General features: G+C 35.7%; 1 long non-coding RNA gene across 2 annotated transcripts in view; it reads left to right on the top strand.

Moving 5' to 3' along the window:
- The window catches only part of LOC116080605, an 84,160-nt gene extending 77,767 nt beyond the window's left edge, over window positions 1–6,393 (top strand). The window contains exons 8-10 of one of the 2 annotated variants that reach the window (XR_004114497.1): window positions 1,219–1,379; window positions 2,478–2,514; window positions 6,287–6,393. This is a non-coding gene — a long non-coding RNA (uncharacterized LOC116080605). The remainder of the gene's footprint in view (window positions 1–1,218; window positions 1,380–2,477; window positions 2,515–6,286) is intronic. The other variant, XR_004114498.1, reaches the window with a different exon arrangement.
- The last annotated feature ends 10,190 nt before the right edge of the window (window positions 6,394–16,583 follow it).

The raw sequence follows: 16,583 nt of genomic DNA, 5'->3' as shown, positions 1-16,583 counted from the left end.
TTGCAAAATTAAAAATAGAGGTCACCATGCTGCTCCATCAATAAGAAGCAACAAAATTCACTGCATAGCCTGATAGACACATCTCAATTTTTCTCATTCTTCTCCCCTCTTTCCCATTTTTTTCATCTCTGATACAAAGTTGAATGTATATTGATGATCTGTCATGTACCAGGGAATGTGTTAGATAGTGTGGACTAAACAATAACTGAGAAAAATAAGTAATAGATAAAGAAAATAAAAACAGACATGTCCTGGTTTTTGTAACACATAGTCCGGTGGGTCTCCACAGAGCTTCCGGCCATGTCAGTGCCTTGCAGGCTGAATATTACCAGGCACTCATAATTTACTATTGCTGTGCTTTGTTATCGCTGTGGGAACATGGGAAAATGTCTACTAACTAACCCTAGATAAGGAAGCAATATCAGACCAGAATATGGATACCACCAAAGTCCAAGTTCTTCAGAACCAATGAGTTTTAATGGGGTTATTTACAGAGATAATGGGTGAAGAAACAGAAATTTCTCAAAGACAGCTGGATCATCAGAAGTTACCCTAGCATGGTGACATTTCTAAAAAGCTAAATACTTGCACCACACTGCCCGACCTGCAGGCAACTCAGCAGGTTCCTGGGTAGCTTGCTGGGAGCTCAGTTGGTCTGATCCTCTTTCTGGCAGCACAGCCCTTCTTTAGTTTTTCAGTGCAGCTTTCCTGGTGTCTGCTTCTTTCAGGCTGCTCAGGTTTTCTGTTAAATAGCCAGCTTGTTTGAAAGTAACTTAGAGGGGGATGGGTCTAATGAATTTGGTCAGTTTCAGGGACTTCCTAAAGATATTAGGAGTTATTTACTTTCTGAGATTAAGGAGCTTCCCTGTAAGATGGATTCTTTCACTTCCCCTTAGAATACATCATTGTTTCCACTACCAATAAGTGTCCTGTCTCTTAATGAACTCTTTCCTTAGCATACCCTCTGTTAAAATATATGTCTTGGGCTATAGAGATGGTTAAGAGCACTGACTGCTCTTCCAGAAGTCCTGAGTTCAATTCCCAGCAACCTCATGGTGGCTCACAACCATCTGTAATGGGATAGGATGCCCTCTTCTGGTGCATCTGAAGACAGCTACAGTGTACTCATATGAATAAAATAAATAAATCTTTAAAAAAATATATCTGTCTCAAAATTTCCTGCTATTTGACCTCCCATTTAATATCCTGTATTTTCAGAAGCTTCCTTCCATGATGAAAGATTTTGATCTTTGAGGAAACTACTAGACAAGAGATCCACTCAGAGAAATCTGTTCTTGATAACATGGCAGCCATTTGTTCTCTGAAGATACAGGTTTCACATTCTTGTGGCCAGGCAGCTCTATTGTAGAAAGACAGTGGTAAGATAGAAAAGACAATGACTTCCATGTGTTACATTAGCTCTCTTCTGTTAAGACTTTTGGTATGAACTACCAATGAAAGTGGGACTTGGGAATCTTCCATATGCCAATGTCTAATTTCTTAGGGGTTTAGACATATAGAATATATATAGACCGTGCAAATAAATCCCCTTAAAGGTCAATACTTTTTGGATGAAGAAGAACTGGGATTTGTTGTTAATTCTGGCTAGAGCACTAAAGTTCTGCTTAAACCATGATGCCCGTTGTTAGACTTCTTTTTCTTTTCATTTCTTAAAGAGCAATCACCTACCGATCATCAATATATATCTAGTGGGATAGGGAGACTATTGTAAAAGAGTTGAGGTATTGGCAGGTGTGGGGAAGGATAAAATAATCAGCTCTGCGGTGCAGTCCATTTCTGGGTAGTTTAACTGTGAGTGGCCATTTTAAGAACACACTGCATCAGTTTTGTAGGAGTCTATTAACACCCAGAGCACCTCTGTGGTGGGTAAGATCCCCTTGGATACTTTCCTGAGAAAGAGGGTAGGCTACTCTTACTGCAGTTACTTTGGGTTGACATTGAAATTGGACACAGGTGAAAGAAACATACTATAGGGGCAATACTAAAAATAAAGTACGTAACTTGCAGAGCATCTTGGATGACTCTGACTTTCAAAATGTTGACCAAACTATGGCTTGCTGGGAATCTGAGAACACAGTTCCATCTTGAAATGATGCCTACGGTAGTGGCTATCCCTGGTTGTCAACTTGACTATATCTGAAATGAACTACAATCCAGAATGGGAAGGCTCACCTGTGGCCCTAATCTGGAGGCTGAGAGATAAAAGTTTTCGACCTGAAACTTGGCATGGAGATCTTGAGGTATAGTGGCTATGAATCCCAGAAGATTAAGATAGGAAGATCTATGAGTTCAAGGTCATCTGGGATTAAAGGTATGGTGGCACACACGTTTAATTTGGGCCACACCTTTTGCTGGAGACCTATATAAGGACATTGGAAGAAGTAAGGCTTGCTCTGATTTGCCTGCTTGCCTTGTGGGACTGAGCAACTGATAGATCCTTGGACTTCCATTCATAGCTGCTGCTGACCATTGTTGGGAGTTGGACTACAGACTGTAAGTCATCAATAAATTCCTTTACTACATAGAGACTACCATAAGTTCTGTGACTCTAGAGAACCCTGACTAATACACTTACAAACTCAGTTTTATCCTATGTTCTAGCAGGAGGTACTGAATTGAGCCAAATATAACTTAAAATATAAAGGTTCTTCTAAAGAATTGTGTGTGTGTATGTGTGTGTGCAATCTAAAAGATTTCCTCAGAAGCAGAAGAATTGAAATGAATAAGGGAAGAAAGTAGCTAAGATGGTTTACATTATTTAAATTACTGTTTGCATATCCCCTTTTATTTCTCAGTGTGTACATAGGGATAATACATAAAACTAGATACAGACATATATGTGCAAATATGCATGTACATGCATACACACACGCTATATAAAATATATGCATGATGTGTATACATATACATGTGTACACACAGATACACATACACATACACACACACAGATGGTTGTAAAGATGGATCAAAGGTTAAGAACAGATAGTACTCTTACAAAGAAAAACAGTTTGTTTCTCAACACCCATTTCTGCCAACACAAAACTACCTATAACTCCAGCTTCAGGGATTTTGATACCTTCTTTACTCTTCAGGAACCTGCAGTCTTAGCACACACACACACACATATACTCATGCTCTCATGCATGCAGTTTTTTCTAATTCTAAAATTAATTTACCTTTCCCTTTTATATGATGTAATCACTAATCTAATTTTAGAGTAATGAGGCATTTTAAAAAGGTGTCTGTGTGTGTGTACTCTCTCTACATATAAGCCATATATATATATATATATATATATATATATATATATGTGCATATATGGTTTAGTGTATATATATATATATATATATATATATATATATATATATATATATACTAAAAACTCCATTACTATAAATCAAGCTTAGTTAAATGATAATAGGATCTAAGAAAATGTTCATTTTTTTGATGATTGATATAAACATTATCTAGAGTTCCAAGATTTTGCTCTACATGCTAAACTCATTTTTGTGTTTGATTCTTTTTTTTGTTTGTTTGTTTTTGTTTGGTTTTTTTTGAGGCAGGGTGTCTCTGTGTAGCCCTGGCTCTCCTGGAACTCACTCTGTAGACCAATCTGGCCTCGAACTCAGAAATCTGCCTGCCTCTGCCTCCTAAGTGCTGGAATTAAAGGCATGTGCCACCACTGCAAGGCTTGTTTTTGATTCTTATATGAGCAGTTAGTAATCTACATTAAGGTATATGAGTATTAAGGTAGAGTTTGTTTCAATCAGGTTAGGAAGTAAGGAAGACAGTAGACTGAAGATTGTGTCCTTAAGCAATATCACATTTAGAAAACAATCTATTATGGTTCCCCACAGGCAATAACGTTCACCTTGAGTAACACAAGACAGATAATTCTTAAGGGCACCAGACTCACTCTCCACAGGGTTTCTCCAGATTGTTTCTAATTTTTAAAGTGTCCAGCATAGCTGCTAGACACTTAAAAATTGTATCTTAATATCAATTCTTTGTTGTTGTTTTTGTTTATGTTATTGTTGTTTTTCCAAAAAAGTGTAAAGCAAAGTCATGAATATCAAGTCCATCCATTGATAATACCCACTGATTCTCTTTATCTTATTTTTCTTAAATAGGTTTCTGTGTTCTGAGTTTTTCAGTGTTCTGAGTTTTTCCTGTGTTCTTCTCTGAGTAGGGAAAACTTAGATTGCAGAAATACACATAATATTTTATACAAGATTTACTTACTCCAAATAGCTCTGGAAAAATATGTCACATAGCATTTAAGAGGAATAGCCAATCTTTGTAAATCTCTTTGCAAAGATAGAAATAATACATTGAATATAAGTAATATGAAAACCTCGAGAGAAGAACTAGGTAGCATTTTTAATATTTTTAATGTATGTTGAAGGGGGCATCTCCTTAAATAAAGTATGGTATAACCTTATTGAGCCTTGCTCCTCAAAATGTGAGCCATGAGGTTTCAGTGACCTTGACATCACATAATAATTCACTTTCTAAACAGGGGATCTGCATTTTAATGGGATTCTTGAGTTGAATCATGAGCCTATTAAAGATTCAATAATACTTCCCTAGGGGTCTTTGTAAATATATGTTTCCTATGGGGGCATACTTATGTCAAAATCAATAACTATTATGGATAGGACCATGTCTTAGTTCTCATTAATATTAAAATAGATGAAAGTACAAATGACATGTAGGATTCTACTAAGAGGGTAGACCACGATGACAATATAGCTAGAATTATTTGAGAAGTATATTTGAGAAAGTATAAGAGAACTCACCAACGTGATGTCAAAACGTAACTGATATTTGAGTAAGAAAAAGGAATAATCAAAAGACAATGAAAACAATGACAAAACAGAAAATAAGATTTTTGTATCCAGGTGTTGAATTTTTGGTTGCATTTGGGTGAGAAGCAAGTTGGAGTTAATCTCATTCCACCTCACCTGAGAAACTAAGGAACCTTTCAAGCTAGATATATAATAGTAAAATTCTCTCATAAAGGCAGGGCCTAGAAATGACTTTGTCAACAAGGAAAAGGCAGCTTTAACTTCTCTACACTTGGAGAAAAATGCCAAGGCAGTCAATGTTTGAAACTAGGTGTTTAGAGTAAATCCAACTGGTACCACTAGAACCCACTTCATTCTCAATAAATTTTGTTACATCTATCTGTCTGTCTGCCTGCTGGCCTATCTAGCCATGTGTGTATATACATATGTGTGTGTATGTATGTATGTATGTATGTATCAATCTAACATCTATCTATCTATCTGTCTATCTATCTATCTATCATCTATCATCTATCTATCTATCTATCTATCTATCTATCTATCTATCTATCTATCTATCTTATCTATCAGCTTTCTAAAGTGTATGTGAGGGAGCATGATTTAGAAGTCACACAACTTGGAGGAGCCAAGTATCTTTTTCCCTCATGTGGTACTTAGGGAGAAAATTCAAAAAATTCAGATTTGGTGACCTTCTCTAAGGCATATCTCTTGCCTTTTATTCTCAATTAAAACAAAATCTAACCATAAAGCAGGAAGAGAAGTGGGGCTTTCCTCACAGGAGATGTGGCAGAGACATGCAAATCTCACTAAGAGATCAGAAATCAAAACCAGGTTTGAATCTTGAATTTATGTGACCCACACGGCCTCTGGTCCAGAAGCCAGCACCTTGCTTGTCAATGCTACTGGAGTTCTGGGTACAAACTGACAGGTAAATAAATTCATAGATTCTTATACAACCAAAGATACATGGATGTTCAATGAAAATTTAAGAAGATATGTTACAATTATAAATATTTCAATATATGCTTTTAAAAAGCAAGTTAAATTAATCATATTTTAATAATTTTAAAACAAGAAATACTTAAATAGGAATTGAAATTACTATATTGATATTGATACTAGTTAGGACAGTAAATGAATAGTTATTGTCCAGGGCTGTAGAAAGACCTTATTCAGGAAATCACTTGCCATGTGTCATAATTTCAATCAGAATGCCTTCCTACCTCCCACCCACACATAGAATCGTGAATATGAATGCTTGGCCCATAAGGAATGGCACTATTAGGAGGTTAAGGTTCTTAGCCTTAGTTGGAAGGTTAAGGATCTTAATCTTAGTTGGGCTTATGGGAGTAGATCAACCTTAGTTGGAAGAAGTATGTCCCTATGGGGAAAGGCTTTGAGGAGTCATATGCCTAAGGCATGACTAATGTGATACACTGTTGTTCTCCTGCCTGCAGATCAAGATTGTAAAGCTCTAAGATTTTTCACCAGCACCATGTCTACCTGCAAACCATCATGATTATGATGGACTAAACCCCTGAAAGCCAGCCTGTAAGCCAACCCCAATTAAATATGTCTTTTTTATAACAGTAATGTGGTCATGGTTTTTCTTCACAACAATGAGACCCTAACTAAGATACTGTATAAGCACTATGGTCGTCCTCTAGTGCTTTCTGGATTGGTATCCTACTCTACTTGGTGAACTGCAGACCACTGAGTGGTATTGCTTCAAAACCTCAAGGTGGGTGGCAATGTAGGAGTGACAGCTGAGGTTATATTCTGACCTCCTTATACATGTACATACATATACTCATTTATTTCCTCTTCCATAAACCCAGCCTTTAAAAGAGAGTTGTGGTCTAGTTAAATAGACCAGTAAAAACTAAGTATTAGATATATGAAGTTAATAATTAATTAAACTACCCAAATTACGTAAAAAGGGAATGAAAAGTGATGTTAAATAAGCTTGGAAGAAAATGCAAGTTTCAATGTATATTTAGAGGTGTTTCATTATAAAAGAATGCAGGGAATAATTACAAGGTAATAATTTGAGGCTCTAGCTATATTTTAAAACAAAGCAGAATTAATATAAACAAATCATAAACCTGGTCTGTTGTGGTGAAATGAACGACTGAAGCCAGTGGTTTAAAAAACTGCAAGAAAAGAGAAAAGTCAGATCTGTTACAAAAGAACCAGAATTAGATTGACAGTACACAAAAGAGGCCAGAAACCCATGGAAATTATGTCTTCAAAATGTTAACAGAAATAACAGCCAATTGAGAATTACATGCATGAATAAAGTATTATAGTGAGAAAAGAAAAGGTGAACGGATGTGTTGAAGACTATGATGTTATCCTGACAGAACTACAAAAGAATAACTTTCAGAAAATAGGAAATTAGTCCTGGTGGAATAAGTGTCTACAATACCCTGTGTGGCAAAGAATCAGTAAATGGTAAAAAGTCAGTAAAGTGTTTAATATTGAAAACAGCTACCACCATAATAATAATTTGAGGTTGTTAAAATTAGGTAGAAAATAAAACAATAAAGAAGTAAGGCAAAAGAAATGGGACTGATCAGACATCAATATTTTATCTAGATTTCTTTATAAGAGGAAACTAGCATCATTTACTATTTCGGAATCCAAGGATCACAATAGTGGGTTAAGAATGCTCAAAAGCATTAAACTATAAATTATAACTGTTCTATCAATATGTGTAAGTATTGTTTACTACAAATATATTAAGGACTGGGCATGGTGCAGACCTTTTATTTCAGTCCTTGAAATGCAGAGTCAGGCAGACCTCTGAGTTGAAAGCCATCCTGCTTAGTTTACATAGTGTGTTCCATACTTGCCAGGTCTACATACAGTGATATCCTGTCTACATATGTAAATGCTAAAAAATTTGTACTTAAAATATGAACAAAATGCTTAATTAAAATAGACATATATATATATATATATATATCATATAATGTGTTTGAAACAAATGCTAATAAAAATCACTGGAATATCAAACAGAATTCAATGTTAATATAAAAGGAACTTCAAAGGAAGGAATTCTAATCTTTGATGCATGTAACATGGAAATGTAATATTGTACTATACAAAACATAACTTAGGTTTAAAAAAATTCAGCAACTCTAAGTTTCATTACAAATAAAAGCAAAATACTAATAAGATTATCCCAATGGATAAATATGTAATAGTAGACAATTTAACAATCTACCTTACCTCATGCAACATGAACTGAGTGTTGAAGGCTGAGACAGTGCAAGTAATGATCTTGAGCTTTTGTCCCCTAGCAATTGTGAAACCAGTGAGCTATATTGATCATGTCTTGAGCTAAGAAAAAAAGATTAAGTGAACTTCAAGGACTTACATAAGAGACTAAAATAAAATAAAATAAAATAAAAAATCAAAGAGGAAGGGACAGGAGAGATGGCTGAGTGGTTGCTCTTCCAGATGACCCAGCTTCAATTCCCAGCAACCATATGGCAGCACAAAACACCAATGCAAATAAAAAACAAACAAAAAATAAAAGAAAAGAAAAAAGAAAGAAAAATCAAATAGAAAATAAGAACACCCCTTTCTTTACTTTTCCAAGTTAATTTGGGAAAATGTAAATACGAGTTTCGATTATTTCTGGATCCATGAAAAAAGCATAGTTGAATCACCAAAGGAATAGAAGTGAAAGCTACACTGAAAAGAATCCTCCTCCACTGCACTCTTTGTTTATGAGAAGCTTCTCATGTTTCCTTGAAACAGGTATGTCTCCCTAGACAGTGTTGACAGTGTTCTCCCAGCATTGTTAGGGATTGCCAGTCTGCTGTACTCCCGTCCTGGCACCACTGGCCACCATGGTTATTTTACACTTGAGGTGTGTCTTACATGAACTGAATCATGATACTGATTACTCATTGGATTTTACATCTTATTATACAATAAAATAAAATATATTTCCACTAACATTTTCTGCTAATTGCAGATGAAAGAATGGCAGTTGAAAATCTGTTATACTTATTAAGATATATTATCAGAATTATTCTCACTTGTTTCTTTTTCTTTTTCTTTATATGTAGTTGCTGTTAAAGTTTTGTGTCCTAATGGAAGAAAAGCATGCAGAATGCTGACATAGAACTGTAGGTACCTGCAAAGCATGGAATTTGGAAGAAAAAGGGGTATGTTTGGTTCCAAAACCTGAAGTCTTTCTGAGCACTGAAATCAAAACTGTAACTGCTAGAGAAGATAAAAAACGAAAGGTTTTTTTTTTTCCCCACTTTAGACCAGGATTCGTGAGAAAGCAACTACTAAGAGAGGAAGTGCTTCCCAAAGGAAAATAGATTTTTTTTAACTTAATTATGCCTACTGCCCTTGTCACCAGGGAGAACTCTGAATTGCTAGCCCAACGCTTCATTTGCAGCATCAAGACTTCCTGTCCTCATGGAATAAGTTATTTTCCTCTGAATTTCCTTCTCCTTAATTCTGTGGGCTTTGCTCTTTGTCTTTCTTCAAGTTTGTTCTATTTCAATTGCTGCATTGTCTTAAACTGAAAGTAGCATCATTCCAAAGGTACTGCCATTCAGAGCCATTGTGATTTTTTAAATTTTTCAGTTCTTTCTTGATGAGAGGCAAGGTGTTGGTCTCTACAAGAAAAATATTTCCCCCAGTTATATATTTTGCATACACAGCACCACTTCACTTCCTGTCAACTGAACAAAAAGACTTCTTGCCATTTGAAGAAAACAGTCTTAGTAATTTCTGTGCTTCTTGCCTCTATAGAGAAATTAAATGTAGAAGATAATATTTGCACTATATGTTCAAGCAGCTAATACTTAATTTTCTTCCTAATTCAACCCAAGGAATTGTTACGGAAGTATTTCATAGCCACTGGGGAATGTATGAATGTCATTCATCATAGTTTAGGCATAAGACATAGCTTTGCCTATGTCTTGCACATCATTTGACATCCCAAGCACTTTTGATTTGCACATGAATTTCATCTTCTTGTAAAAAAAATAACACAGCATAAATGGTTGAAATGGATAATGTGGAAACTCCAAATGCTTCACTGTTCTTAAAATCTCAAGGAACAGGTGCTCCTGAAATGAGCTCTACTTCTCTCTAGTATTGTGGTGGTTTCAATGATGGGAGATAGATTGTCTCTGATAGGTTTCATATATGAAATATATTGACCTCATGGTCCTCAGTTGGTAGAATTATTTGGGAAATATTAGATCATTTGTACTCTCTCTCTCTCTCTCTCTCTCTCTCTCTCTCTCTCTCTCTCCCCTCTCCTCTCCCTCTGCATGTATTTGTGTGTGTGTGTGTGTGTGTGTGTGTGTGTGTGTGCATGTTGCATGTGTCCTAATTTGTGGATCTGGATAAAAGCAATGAGCTAGTTCTCTAGCACCATTATTGCTTGTCTATTACCAAGCTTCCTACAATGATGGTCATGAACTCCAACCCCCTGAAGCTATAAGCAAGCCCCAAATTAAATGCTTTCTTTTATATGTTTGTTTAGTAATTGTGTCTTATCACAGCAGTAGAAAAACAAAACAAAACAAAACAAAACCTAAAATAGAAGTTGGTACCAGGCAGCAGACTATTAGACTATTGCTGTGGCAGATAAAATCAGATGTCTTTTTTTTTTTTTTTTTTTTGAATATGGAGGACTTTGAGACTTCGAACTATGAAGTCAGTTTGATTTTGTAAGTGGAGCTTGGTTTTATTCAGAACTTGGAAAACAGTGTTGGCAGTTATGTGGACTATGGAGGGACAGATCAAAAGGCTTTCAGGGGAAAAATAATTAGCAACTGAGTTAAGAACCTGTCTTATGATATTTTGGCATAGATTGTGGATATATTTTACCCTTAACATAGGCATTTGTATGAAGCCACATTTAAAAGTAATGGACTACTTTCCTTAGTGTAGGAGATTTCAAGATAGCCTAATGTTGATTCTATTATGTGGTTATTAGTCATGCCATATGGTTATCATGCTTAGGCAGGTCTACAGCGAAAAACATCACGAGGGTAAAAAAAAATTACAAAATAGACAATCAAAGAAAAAAGTAGTAACTTTAATAGGAACTTTAATGTTGAAGCCAAGGTGAGTGATAAAAATGATGAAGAAAAATCTAATTGAGAATGGAATAGAGGGAGTGGATCAGTACAAGATCCATTGGTAAAAGTGCCCAAGAAATTTCTTCTCCTAAAAAGCAAAAACAACAAAAAAAATTTGCTGAAAATATAGCAGGATAGTCTCCACTCAAATGGACATTTGTACTTGGCAGTGCTCTCCATATGATTGTGGCTCTCCAGTCCTGAAAGAGAAAGGAGTTATGAATCTGCATTCATGGCTAGGAAAGCAGTTGAGGCTAACCATGTGGCTGGGGAGCCACTCCCTAAAAACCCTGAGAGACTATTGTGTGAAGCTGTGAAATTGAAGCCTGGATTTCTTTGGAGACTCTGAGATGTTAGATTTCTCAGAGTTATATGATATTGCAAAGGAGAGCTCCAGACAGGGAGTGGAACCAGTCAAAAAAAAAAAAAAAAAGAAAAGAAAAGCAGAGTGTGTCACAACACTCAGCGTGTTGGAGCTATCTTAACCCTTCGATCAGGCATAGATTTGGAGTTTGCCTGCTAGGGTTTGGTCTTGCTTCCATTTAGTCCTTCCTTACTATGCATCGATCCCCCTTTGGGGAATGGTAAGGTATATTTTGTGCCATTGAATGTAGAAAATACCAAGTTTTTTCTTTGATTTTTATTTTTCATTAAAATATTTGATGAAGTATAAAGGAGAGACTTTGGACATTGCCCAGAACCAAGATTGTAAAAGATTAGTGTACTTTTGAATTTGGACTAAATTTATTTTGTATTATGATATGGTCACAAGCCTATGGAAGCTGGTAGTGGAATATGGTGGTTTGAATGAATGAGAAAGGCCTTGTATAGGCTCTTAAGTGGGAATACTTGTTTTTTAGTCAGTGGAACAGTTCTGCAAGGATTTGGAGGTTTGGCCTTGTTGGAAAGGGTTAGGGCAGTCTTTACAGATTCAAATATGCTTACCTGACCATCCTAGTTTTTCCCTCTTTCTCCTTTTCCTACTTGTGGATGAAGATATAAGATCTCAGGTGTTCCTCTTGCAATGATTTTTCTCAACTTTTATGAACTCTAACATTCATAACTGGTAAGTACAAATTAAGCACTTTCTTGCATAAGTTACCTTGATCATGATGTCTTACCACAGCATTAGAAAAGCTACTAGTACATCAGGGTTTGTTTGTTTGTTTGTTTGTTTTTGTTTTTGTTTTTCCTGGTTTTTAAAAAAATTGAGTCATACTATGTCTTTTGATCTTTTTTCTTTTTGGTCTGATTTCACTCACTTAAATTTATATTTCTATAATTCATCATGTGTTGTATAGGCATGGTTTGTTCAGTCTTGATGTATGAATATGGCACAAGTTTTTCATTTGGCTACTGAGGTATACTTATCTTTTAGCATCAGGATTTTCTATGTAGAAATACTTAGCTGTACACTTACATCTGTGAGATGTAGAAGTTAACCTTGTTAAGGAAAAGTTGGATGGAGAACGAGGCACCAAAGACTCCTCCAACTTTTCAGAGTCCTGATGGCATCAGAACTAAGAAGGCTCCTAGTGTAGCAGTGAGACAGCAAAAAGGGATCTTAGGCCAGGGTAGTGGCTGCCCCCTTCCATCTCCAAGTCTTCACAGAAGTTCTCATGGGTGATAATACTCCCCCTACTCCTCATCAGGTAGTGCTTTCATTGGAGCTCAGTGATAGTGTTGCGAGATACTACAGGCCAAGGATTTAGGGGTTTTGGATTGGCTCAAACACTGTATATAAGCTTATACGTTATGCAATAAACTCCAATTTGTACCTTAATGCAATTTCCAGAGTCAGATTCTTCATGTGACTATGTTGTCTCTCACCCCAGCCTCTCCACTATCCACAGTCCTGTTTCTAAACCCACATAGAAATATAGCTTTTCCTATTCAATGAAGATTTGTTTGTAGCAGATAGAGCCCATTACAGAAAACCACAACTAGTCAAAATGCAAAGAAGAATGGAACTTAGAGCTCTAAACACCTACTGATATGTATACAAACTAACTCCTCCTTGTAAAGCTCAAGGAGGAGAGAATGTTTGATCAAGGAGACAAAGATGCCTGCTGTGAAATAATGTCTTTTATATGATAAGGAAGAGGGACTCACAATATTTCACCAATGCTGTGCCTAAACAAGACCTGTACAATGACAGTACACTTTACATGTCAGCATGAATGGGAAAAATCTCACAGGATCCTGCACTCAGATGCAAACTTACAGGAATCTAAAGGCTTCTGAGGAAAATGAGTTTTCCCCAGTGATAAGCTCTCTGTTAGGTTATTCATTGTTAAGTATCCTAATTAGGGTTCCATTGCTGTGAAGAGCCATCATGATCAAGGCAGCTCTTGTAAAACATTTCATTGGAAATAGCTTACAGTTTCAGAGGTTTGGTCCATTATCATCATACCAAGAAGCATCGCAGTATGTAGGTAGACATGGTGCTAGAGGAGCTAAGAGTTCTACACCTTGATCCAAAAGGAGCCAGAAGGAAGAGATTGTCATGTGCAGTCAGCCAGGAGGAAGCTCTATTTCTACATTAGAGAGAACTTGAGCACTATGAGTCTAGAATCCTGCCTGCACCATGACATACTTTCTCCAATAAGATTACAAGTACTCCAAGGCCCTACCTCCTAATAGTGCCACTTCCAATGGGCCAAGCATATTCAAACCACCACAGTAGTTTATCCAAGTGGTTAGCTGTAAACATCCATACCTATAAGCAACAATAAATGGACTGAGCAGATCATATTTGTGTTTGTGTGTGTGTTTGTATGTACATGTTGGTGTGTATGACAACAGCAATTAAGAAGTCACAGATTTGCAGTGAAATAGGGATACAGAATGAGTTGGTAGAAAAGAGAGTGGTAGAAATGGTGTACATACAATACTTACATATAAAGTTCTCACACAGACAAAATTAAATTACAAATACATGGACTGTGTGTGTCATATTATGAGATATGAATATATTTGATATACATATGTATCATGTACTTGTGTGAGTGCATGTGTGTGTGTGTGCACATGTGCGTGTGTCTGTATTGTGAAACTTGAAATTCACATATTAAGCTCTGTCTTATATCTTTCTAGTCATTGGATTTCAAAAATGTATTCTAAAAAGTTACTGCATTGACTTTGTGGATCCCAAAGAAATAGTATTGAGAGCAGAGAAAGTATGCCAATAAACCATTTGAAAGTAGTTTTAAAACTGTTGGTCTGTTCTCACTGCCTTCTGGCAGCCAATTTAGACACATAAATCAAAGTGCTGTAATCTTGTGACAAAAATAAATGTAAGGTTTTGATATGCTTTCTTTCTATAAATGTCATGTAATGCTTGTGTTCTTCACAATATAGTGAGCTCTATCACTATACACACTTTTTACTGCACATCTCTTGTTGCCTTATGGTGGAGTCCCTGTCTGTAATGGAGAAAGGACTGTAAATAAAAACATGTCTTGAAGATTCCTTAAATAAGAAAACCCTGTGAATATAAAGGTATTACAAGTACAATAGCAGTATTGATGTTATTTTGACTTCATTAGAAAATAGCTGGTTATTCTTGATATTATATTTCTTTTGTTAAATGTTTAACATTGGAAGCTTTCCCATTTCATGTAAATTAGTATTACAATCTTATAAAAATGTTTCTATTTGTTGAATTCTGGGTCAAAGTAATTATACAACAAAGAATAATGTTTTCATACCAAACTGTAATGCATGCATGTAATTTGGGCCTCTTACCAAGGAAGCAATGAGTAAAATCTCACTTTTCCTGGGCTGAATCTAGAAGAGAAAAACTGCTAACAGACTTTTCATATTTTAGAAACCAGTAGTCAAGGAGTCACTCTCTTCTCCATCCACTTTAGACATGATCTATTAAATGCTATAAAACAAAATTACATGTGAAAAGTCCAAAAGACTCGTGGGGGAAAAAGGGTGAATTTTCACAATTCAACATAATTTAAATAGTTTCATCTCATTAAACTATCATGATTCACATCTATCCTAATATTTCTAGAATAAAAACCATATCTTGGAAATTATACAATATTGTTGGCAAGACCATAAGTCTATGGACCTAGTTCAGAGTTTACCTCTAAGACTCAATATCTATGTGCACTCAGAAATTTACTTAACCCCCTCAAAGCTCCAGTTGTCTAGTTAGAAAAGTATGACACCTATTTAAGGGCATGTGAAAATTAAAAGATATTGTTTATCACAAATAGTTAACTCAGTGTCTAAAATGCAACAAGATCACCACAAATGATAGTGTCTGTATGCTGATTATCAATACTACAAACTAGGTCACACACATCATTTCTGTTCTTTCTAAAATGGACTAGTGCAAACCTACAGTACAAGTAAGTGAGATGGAACCAGTCTGAGGCACTTAAAGTTAATTTTGCTACTTTCAAGATCAGAATGTGTGGAAAAGAGTATGATATCTGGCTTTAGGATGTCCTAAAGTAGAAAAGTGAAGTGATAATGCTGGGGCAAAATTTTCTAAGTTAAATTGTTGTGTTACTTCTTTCTACACAAGAAATTGGGAAAATAATTTAATTTCTCTGGCTTCTACAATGGGGCTTGACTCTAAAAATTTTGTGTGTGTGTGTGTGTATGTGTGTGTTGTATGTTGTGTATGCATGTATGTTGTATATAATGTAGTGAATATAATGGTCCCAATGTTGTCTACAAATTAAGTCAACACATGCATCTTGTGCTATATAATAATTGTAATTAGGAGTTTGTTATTATAACTATTCAACTGACATCAGATTTAGTACCCTCTTGAATGTCACTTACAGCCTATATAGGAGAAAAATAGAAATCTCTGAAGAAATCTAGAGATATTTTACACCTCAATGCTGACTTCCCATTCAGCAAGCTTCTTGAATAGACAGCCAATAAAGTGCTGAAAGTCATATGGGACCCTGATCTCAAATTTTGCAAATTTTTGATTAAAGTTTCTAAATACATAAGTGTGATGGAATGTGTGGAGAAAGCATGTTAAAAACGGCAAACCTTTTGTTCTTGTTTTTCTAGAAGCTGGGTTTTTTGGATTCTAACAAATGGGTGGGCCTTTCAGCTGTGCAAACTGATATCACAGGTCATTATTAGAGAAGGAAGTGTTTGAGAAGTTGCAACTCTAGGGTAAACCCCTTCCAGCTATCATAGAAAAATGTAATCTTTGTAGTCAGAAGAATAGCATTTCTGTAAGATACATTGTTTCTTTCCTCAAAAAACAATAACAAAATTTGTGTTTCCAAATGTGCATTTGGATTTCTACAAACTGCAATTTGTAGACATCCATTGATTTACTGTCTATGTATAGCATTTATGGAAGGATCTTCCCATTCTCCATGAGTATTCTGTTGAGAGTATAGGATAAGGAAGGATATGTCCAAATGAGAGTGGACCATGTCAGTGCCACTTTCTCTGCGAAGAGAAAGTTTGAAACAGGAAGTGAATCCTTAGTCTGGACACAAGGAAAGGATACCTTCATCTTTCTAGGATTGACTTACTTGGGTTTTGTTGGTGAGTCTGTACTTACATTGAAAGAAACTTGTGGGGGAAAACATCTTTTTTATAGGAAGAAACAAAGAGACAACTTTTAATGTCCTCA

This window comes from Mastomys coucha, unplaced genomic scaffold, assembly GCF_008632895.1.
Source record: "Mastomys coucha isolate ucsf_1 unplaced genomic scaffold, UCSF_Mcou_1 pScaffold6, whole genome shotgun sequence".
NCBI classification, from domain to species: Eukaryota; Metazoa; Chordata; class Mammalia; order Rodentia; family Muridae; genus Mastomys; species Mastomys coucha.
The sequence above is the reverse complement of the archived record's forward strand: the minus strand, read 5'-3'. Positions and strand labels throughout refer to the sequence as shown.